We start from the raw sequence: 9,621 nt of genomic DNA on the forward strand, positions 1-9,621 counted from the left end.
GAATTTGCCCATATTTAATGCACACACAATATTGCTGGCGTTGTCCGATGCCACAAATCCACAGGAGAGTCCAATTGGGGTAAGCCATTCCGCGATGATCTTCCTCAGTTGCCGTAAGAGGTTTTCAGCTGTGTGCGTATTCTGGAAACGGGTGATACAAAGCGTAGCCTGCCTAGGAAAGAGTTGGCGTTTGCGAGATGCTGCTACTGGTGCCGCCGCTGCTGTTCTTGCGGCGGGAGTCCATACATCTACCCAGTGGGCTGTCACAGTCATATAGTCCTGACCCTGCCCTGCTCCACTTGTCCACATGTCCGTGGTTAAGTGGACATTGGGTACAACTGCATTTTTTATGACACTGGTGAGTCTTTTTCTGAGGTCTGTGTACATTTTCGGTATCGCCTGCCTAGAGAAGTGGAACCTAGATGGTATTTGGTAACGGGGGCACACTGCCTCAATAAATTGTCTAGTTCCCTGTGAACTAACGGCGGATACCGGACGCACGTCTAACACCAACATAGTTGTCAAGGCCTCAGTTATCCGCTTTGCAGCAGGATGACTGCTGTGATATTTCATCTTCCTCGCAAAGGACTGTTGAACAGTCAATTGCTTACTGGAAGTAGTACAAGTGGGCTTACGACTTCCCCTCTGGGATGACCATCGACTCCCAGCAGCAAAAACAGCAGCGCCAGCAGCAGTAGGCGTTACACGCAAGGATGCATCGGAGGAATCCCAGGCAGGAGAGGACTCGTCAGAATTGCCAGTGACATGGCCTGCAGGACTATTGGCATTCCTGGGGAAGGAGGAAATTGACACTGAGGGAGTTGGTGGGGTGGTTTGCGTGAGCTTGGTTACAAGAGGAAGGGATTTACTGGTCAGTGGACTGCTTCCGCTGTCACCCAAAGTTTTTGAACTTGTCACTGACTTATTATGAATGCGCTGCAGGTGACGTATAAGGGAGGATGTTCCGAGGTGGTTAACGTCCTTACCCCTACTTATTACAGCTTGACAAAGGGAACACACGGCTTGACACCTGTTGTCCGCATTTCTGTTGAAATAGTTCCACACCGAAGAGCTGATTTTTTTGGTATTTTCACCAGGCATGTCAACGGCCATATTCCTCCCACGGACAACAGGTGTCTCCCCGGGTGCCTGACTTAAACAAACCACCTCACCATCAGAATCCTCCTGGTCAATTTCCTCCCCAGCGCCAGCAACACCCATATCCTCCTCATCCTGGTGTACTTCAACACTGACATCTTCAATCTGACTATCAGGAACTGGACTGCGGGTGCTCCTTCCAGCACTTGCAGGGGGCGTGCAAATGGTGGAAGGCGCATGCTCTTCACGTCCAGTGTTGGGAAGGTCAGGCATCGCAACCGACACAATTGGACTCTCCTTGTGGATTTGGGATTTCGAAGAACGCACAGTTCTTTGCGGTGCTACTGCTTTTGCCAGCTTGAGTCTTTTCATTTTTCTAGCGAGAGGCTGAGTGCCTCCATCCTCATGTGAAGCTGAACCACTAGCCATGAACATAGGCCAGGGCCTCAGCCGTTCCTTGCCACTCCGTGTGGTAAATGGCATATTGGCAAGTTTACGCTTCTCCTCCGACAATTTTATTTTAGGTTTTGGAGTCCTTTTTTTACTGATATTTGGTGTTTTGGATTTGACATGCTCTGTACTATGACATTGGGCATCGGCCTTGGCAGACGACGTTGCTGGCATTTCATCGTCTCGGCCATGACTAGTGGCAGCAGCTTCAGCACGAGGTGGAAGTGGATCTTGATCTTTCCCTAATTTTGGAACCTCAACATTTTTGTTCTCCATATTTTAATAGGCACAACTAAAAGGCACCTCAGGTAAACAATGGAGATGGATGGATACTAGTATACAATTATGGACGGACTGCCGAGTGCCGACACAGAGGTAGCTACAGCCGTGAACTACCGTACTGTGTCTGCTGCTAATATAGACTGGTTGATAAAGAGATGTCGTAGTATGTATGTATGAAGAAGAAAGAAAAAAAAACCACGGTTAGGTGGTATACAATTATGGACGGACTGCCGAGTGCCGACACAGAGGTAGCCACAGCCGTGAACTACCGTACTGTACTGTGTCTGCTGCTAATATAGACTGGTTGATAAAGAGATGTCGTAGTATGTATGTATAAAGAAGAAAGAAAAAAAAAAACACGGTTAGGTGGTATACAATTATGGACGGACTGCCGAGTGCCGACACAGAGGTAGCCACAGCCGTGAACTACCGTACTGTACTGTGTCTGCTGCTAATATAGACTGGTTGATAAAGAGATGTCGTAGTATGTATGTATGAAGAAGAAAGAAAAAAAAAACACGGTTAGGTGGTATACAATTATGGACGGACTGCCGAGTTCCGACACAGAGGTAGCCACAGCCGTGAACTACCGTACTGTACTGTGTCTGCTGCTAATATAGACTGGTTGATAAAGAGATGTAGTAGTATGTATGTATAAAGAAGAAAGAAAAAAAAACCACGGGTAGGTGGTATACAATTATGGATGGACTGCCGAGTGCCGACACAGAGGTAGCTACAGCCGTGAACTACCGTACTGTGTCTGCTGCGACTGGATGATAAATAATGATATAAAAAATATATATATATCACTACTGCAGCCGGACAGGTATATATATTATATAATGACGGACCTGCTGGACACTGTCTGTCAGCAGAATGAGTTTTTTATAGAATAAAAAAAAAAACACCACACAAGTGAAGTCACACGACGAGTGTTTAACTTTTTCAGGCAATCACAATATAGTATACTACTAACTATACTGGTGGTCAGTGTGGTCAGGTCACTGGTCAGTCACACTGGCAGTGGCACTCCTGCAGCAAAAGTGTGCACTGTTTAATTTTAATATAATATGTACTCCTGGCTCCTGCTATAACCTATAACTGGCACTGCAGTGCTCCCCAGTCTCCCCCACAATTATAAGCTGTGTGAGCTGAGCACAGTCAGATATATAATATATATATACATAGATGATGCAGCACACTGGGCTGAGCAGTGCACACAGATATGGTATGTGACTGTCTTGTACTCCTGGCTCCTGCTATAACCTATAACTGGCACTGCAGTGCTCCCCAGTCTCCCCCACAATTATAAGCTGTGTGAGCTGAGCACAGTCAGATATATATACATAGATGATGCAGGCATGCAGCACACTGGGCTGAGCAGTGCACACAGATATGGTATGTGACTGAGTCACTGTGTGTACCGTTTTTTTCAGGCAGAGAACGGATATATTAAATAAAACAACTGCACTGCTGGTGGTCACTGTGGTCAGTCACTAAACTCTGCACTCTCTTCTACAGTATCAGCCTCAGGTCAATCTCTCTCTCTCTCTCCTAATCTAAATGGAGAGGACGCCAGCCACGTCCTCTCCCTATCAATCTCAATGCACGTGTGAAAATGGCGGCGACGCGCGGCTCCTTATATAGAATCCGAGTCTCGCGAGAATCCTTCAGCGTCATGATGACGTTCGGGCGCGCTCGGGTTAACCGAGCAAGGCGGGAAGATCCGAGTCGCTGGACCCGTGAAAAAAAACATGAAGTTCGTGCGGGTTCGGATTCAGAGAAACCGAACACGCTCATCTCTACTATAAACCAAAAGGTTGGTGGTTCAATCCCACCCAGGGACGTAATTGACCTTGTTATCAGATTTTGGTGATCTTTAAGTAGACAAGTCAAAATTTCAAACCCCCTCTTATGGTGTAGGGTACCTGGCCTTCTCTGATGTAATCAGAGTTAGATTTGATTCAGTGATTTTATAAAAACAGCTAGGAAGCACAATTTAGCAGTGGGTTGCAGAGAAAAAGAAATATGCTGGCAAAAAAATCCAATTGAGTGATTAAACAGCTCTTCATTTTCTGGCTTTATTTTTATGCTAACAAATTTGTTCTCTGAAAAGTGTCCACAAAGCCAAGTCTCTGATTAACACCTTTGTAAGGATGGTTTTTCACCTATTACTAAATTAAACTTGCTTCATTGGAAAGGCAGCAAGATGCATCCTCATTTCAATGTCTACTGAAATAATACAGGTTGACACCAGGAAACATTAACGCCACTGCATCCTTGCTGCTTTCTCATGTGGAAGTCTGTTTAATGTGAAAACAAGGTGATATCTAATTAGCACACAGGTAAGGAATTAAGAAAATCTTTATTTAAGGGTGAAAATGATTCTCACAAAATCGTTGCCCCAATGCATCATTGAAATTCAAGCTGGAAAGATGATTTTAATATATCACTTGTACATTTTGTATTGCTCTTCTGGTGACAATGTAGTTTGTTTTTGTCAATTACCATTTTAATAATAGGGTAAAGAAAATTAAGTGGATTTTTAAAAGAAAACAATACTTTCAATATACTATTAAAACAAATTAAAATGGTAAAAGTTATTGTACTTTAATGAAAAATAAAAGAGCAAAAATATCAATCCCAGTTTTGGATTACTTTAATTAACAAAAAAAATGCATATAGTAGAGGATAGTTTTAATCTGCCGACCTCTGGGTTATGGGCCCAGCATGCTTCCATTGCAATACTCTGCTGCACATGTAAGTGCAAGAGATCCTGAAGCACTCACTCATCATGGGAAAGTACCAATGTGTTTCTTCGTTGGTGGATGGAAGAAACATCTTACAAAAACTCTCCAGATTATTGACTTTTTAAAGTTTTTCTAGGAAACGTTTTAGATGAATGCTTATTAGCCTTTGTCAGTATGTACTTTTGCAAAGTGTCTCTGTGGCGCAATCAGTTAGTGTGTACGGCTATAAACCAAAAGGTTGGTGGTTCAATCCCACCCAGGGACGTAATTGACCTTGTTATCAGATTTTGGTGATCTTTAAGTAGACAAGTCAAAATTTCAAATCCCTTCTTATGGTGTAGGGTACCTGGCCTTCTCTGATGTAATCAGAGTTAGATTTGATTCAGTGATTTTATAAAAACAGCTAGGAAGCACAATTTAGCAATGGGTTGCAAAGAACAAAAATATGCTGGCAGAAAAATCCAATTGAGTGATTAAACAGCTCTTCATTTTCAGCCTTTATTTTTATGCTAACAAATTTGTTCTCTAAAAAGTGTCCACAAAGCCAAGTCTCTGATTAACACCTTTGTAGGGATGGTTTTTCACCTATAACTAAATTAAACTTGCTTCATTGGAAAGGCAGCAAGATGCATCCTCATTTCAATTTCTACTGAAATAATACAGGTTGACACCAGGAAACATTAACGCCACTGCATCCTTGCTGCTTTCTCATGTGGAAGTCTGTTTAATGTGAAAACAAGGTGATATCTAATTAGCACACAGGTAAGGAATTAAGAAAATCTTTATTTAAGGGTGAAGATGTTTCTCACAAAATCGTTGCCCCAATGCATCATTGAAATTCAAGCTGGAAAGATGATTTTAATATATCACTTGTACATTTTGTATTGCTCTTCTGGTGACAATGTAGTTTGTTTTTGTCAATTACCCTTTTAATAATAGGGTAAAGAAAATTAAGTGGATTTTTTAAAGAAAACTATACTGTCAATATACTATTAAAACAAATTAAAATGGTAAAAGTTATTGTACTTTAAGTAAAAATAAAAGAGCAAAAATATCAATCCCAGTTTTGATTACTTAAATTAACAAAAAAAAATGCATATAGCAAAGGATAGTTTCAATCTGCCTACCTCTGGGTTATGGGCCCAGCATGCTTCCATTGCAGTACTCTGCTGCACATGTAAGTGCAAGAGATCCTGAAGCACTCAGTCATCATGGGAAAGTACCAATGTGTTTCTTCGTTGGTTGATGGAAGAAACATCTTACAAAAACTCTCCAGATTATTGACTTTTTAAAGTTTTTCTAGGAAACGTTCTAGATGTATGCTTATTAGACTTTGTCAGTATGTACTTTTTGCAAAGTGTCTCTGTGGCGCAATCGGTTAGTGTGTCCGGCTACTAACCAAAAGGTTGGTGGTTCAATTCCAACCAGGGACGTAATTGACCTTGTTATCAGATTTTGGTGATCTTTAAGTAGACAAGTCAAAATTTCAAACCCCCTGTTATGGTGTAGGGTACCTGGCCTTCTCTGATGTAATCAGAGTTAGATTTGATTCAGTGATTTTATAAAAACAGCTAGGAAGCACACTTTAGCAGTGGGTTGCAGAGAAAAAGAAATATGCTGGCAAAAAAAATCCAATTGAGTGATTAAACAGCTCTTCATTTTCTGGCTTTATTTTTATGCTAACAAATTTGTTCTTTGAAAAGTGTCCACAAAGCCAAGTCTCTGATTAACACCTTTGTAGGGATGGTTTTTCACCTATTACTAAATTAAACTTGCTTCATTGGAAAGGCAGCAAGATACATCCTCATTTCAATGTCTACTGAAATAATACAGGTTGACACCAGGAAACATTAACGCCACTGTGTCCTTGCTGCTTTCTCATGTGGAAGTCTGTTTAATGTGAAAACAAGGTGATATCTAATTAGCACACAGGTAAGGAATTAAGAAAATCTTTATTTAAGGGTGAAGATGTTTCTCACAAAATCGTTGCCCCAATGCATCATTGAAATTCAAGCTGGAAAGATGATTTTAATATATCACTTGTACATTTTGTATTGCTCTTCTGGTGACAATGTAGTTTGTTTTTGTCAATTACCATTTTAATAAAAGGGTAAAGAAAATTAAGTGGATTTTTGAAAGAAAACAATACTGTCAATATACTATTAAAACAAATTAAAATGGTAAAAGTTATTGTACTTTAAGTAAAAATAAAAGAGCCAAAATATCAATCCCAGTTTTGGATTACTTTAATTAACAAAAAAAATGCATATAGCAGAGGATAGTTTCAATCTGCCTACCGCTGGGTTATGGGCCCAGCATGCTTCCATTGCAGTACTCTGCTGCACATGTAAGTGCAAGAGATCATGAAGCACTCACTCATCATGGGAAAGTACCAATGTGTTTCTTCGTTGGTTGATGGAAGAAACATCTTACAAAAACTCTCCAGATTATTGACTTTTTAAAGTTTTTCTAGGAAACGTTTTAGATGAATGCTTATTAGCCTTTGTCAGTATGGACTTTTGCAAAGTGTCACTGTGGCGCAATCAGTTAGTGTGCACGGCTATTAACCAAAAGGTTGGTGGTTCAATCCCACCCAGGGACGTAATTGACCTTGTTATCAGATTTTGGTGATCTTTAAGTAGACAAGTCAAAATTTCAAACCCCCTCTTATGGTGTAGGGTACCTGGCCTTCTCTGATGTAATCAGAGTTAGATTTGATTCAGTGATTTTATAAAAACAGATAGGAAGCACAATTTAGCAGTGGGTTGCAGAGAAAAAGAAATATGCTGGCAAAAAAAAACCAATTGAGTGATTTAAACAGCTCTTCATTTTCTGGCTTTATTTTTATGCTAACAAATTTGTTCTCTGAAAAGTGTCCACAAAGCCAAGTCTCTGATTAACACCTTTGTAGGGATGGTTTTTCACCTATTACTAAATTAAACTTGCTTCATTGGAAAGGCAGCAAGATGCATCTTCATTTCAATGTCTACTGAAATAATACAGGTTGACACCAGGAAACATTACCGCCACTGCATCCTTGCTGCTTTCTCATGTAGAAGTCTGTTTAATGTGAAAACAAGGTGATATCTAATTAGCACACAGGTAAGGGATTAAGAAAATCTTTATTTAAGGGTGAAAATGTTTCTCACAAAATCGTTGCCCCAATGCATCATTGAAATTCAAGCTGGAAAGATGATTTTAATATATCACTTGTACATTTTGTATTGCTCTTCTGGTGACAATGTAGTTTGTTTTTGTCAATTACCATTTTATTAATAGGGTAAAGAAAATTAAGTGGATTTTTTAAAGAAAACAATACTGTCAATATACTATTAAAACAAATTAAAATGGTAAAAGTTATTGTACTTTAAGTAAAAATAAAAGAACCAAAATATCAATCCCAGTTTTGGATTACTTTAATTAACAAAAAAAAAATGCATATAGCAGAGGATAGTTTCAATCTGCCTACCTCTGGGTTATGGGCCCAGCATGCTTCCATTGCAGTACTCTGCTGCACATGTAAGTGCAATAGATCATGAAGCACTCACTCATCATGGGAAAGTACCAATGTGTTTCTTCATTGGTTGATGGAAGAAACATCTTACAAAAACTCTCCAGATTATTGACTTTTTAAAGTTTTTCTAGGAAACGTTCTAGATAAATGCTTATTAGCCTTTGTCAGTATGTACTTTTTGCAAAGTGTCTCTGTGGCGCAATCGGTTAGTGTGTTTGGCTATTAACCAAAAGGTTGGTGGTTCAATCCCACCCAGGGACGTAATTGACCTTGTGATCAGATTTTGGTGATCTTTAAGTAGACAAGTCAAAATTTCAAACCCCCTGTTATGGTGTAGGGTACCTGGCCTTCTCTGATGTAATCAGAGTTAGATTTGATTCAGTGATTTTATAAAAACAGCTAGGAAGCACAATTTAGCAGTGGGTTGCAGAGAAAAAGAAATATGCTGGCAAAAAAATCCAATTGAGTGATTAAACAGCTCTTCATTTTCTGGCTTTACTTTTATGCTAACAAAGTTGTTCTCTGAAAAGTGTCCACAAAGCCAAGTCTCTGATTAACACCTTTGTAGGGATGGTTTTTCACCTATTACTAAATTAAACTTGCTTCATTGGAAAGGCAGCAAGAAACACTAGACTAATTGGAGGTGCGCCCTAAAGCAAATTACAATGTTAGGATTAGGGGGTTCGGAAAGACCTCTAGTGTATACTGTCACGATCCGGGTATCTGGACGCCATAACTTACCTTTCAGATGCCTCCTAAGGCTGGCTCAGCGCTCCAGGACCGGATCCCATCTGTTATTCTGATGTCCCCATTCCTGCCTCCTCTCCTGTCACTCTGAGACGCTGTCACAGCGGCGCCATGTTACATCTTGAATGGCATCTCCTGCGGCCTCCGCCGCCGTCCCTGAGTTTCTGCATGCAGGATGTCAGAGTGGCGCTTATGTCAGCCGCGGCCTCCGCTGTTGCCCGCGTGGTTCAAATGTGCACTCATCAGTCTGGCGTCTCCTGTTTACTGTTGCCGGCGCCGCCATTGCTGTTAAAGTTCCCACATGGATTATCAAACCAATCTTCCCTCCAAGTGTCTGCATGGGCGCAGCCATGTTGGATTCTGTCACCTGTTCATTTCCACCAATCCGCTGTTTCCATTGTAATCTGCATAATTGCCTAGCCAATCCCTTCCTTGCTGCAGGTATAAGTATTCTGTGCCTGAGCAAGGAAGGCGTCAGTGATTTGGTTGTCAAACCTAGTTCCAGTTTGTCTCTCTCCCGTGGTTGTTTTCCAGGTTCCAGTTACCATCTCCAAACCTCCACTAAAGAGACCCGCTCTAGTCTACCACCTGCGGTGCAGCCTGACTCTCCAGTCCTCTGGGACTCATCTGTTTCCAGTTACAGATTTACCTGCTTCCAGCCTAGCTTCCAGCAGAGATCAGCTCTTCTTAAAGTGCCGGTATCATTTCCGCAGATTACCACTCACCACCGGCACTATTATTTCACCGCTCTCAAACTCCATATATCAATCATATTTCATC

At 41.0% G+C, this 9,621-nt stretch overlaps 1 non-coding gene across 1 annotated transcript; it reads left to right on the forward strand.

Moving 5' to 3' along the window:
* Positions 1–8,281: 8,281 nt before the first annotated feature.
* Positions 8,282–8,355, forward strand: TRNAN-AUU (transfer RNA asparagine (anticodon AUU)). The gene has a single exon. It is a non-coding gene; the product is annotated as a tRNA-Asn (tRNA).
* Positions 8,356–9,621: the final 1,266 nt, after the last annotated feature.

The sequence above is a fragment of the Pseudophryne corroboree genome, chromosome 8, assembly GCF_028390025.1.
Source record: "Pseudophryne corroboree isolate aPseCor3 chromosome 8, aPseCor3.hap2, whole genome shotgun sequence".
In the NCBI taxonomy this organism is placed as follows: Eukaryota; Metazoa; Chordata; class Amphibia; order Anura; family Myobatrachidae; genus Pseudophryne; species Pseudophryne corroboree.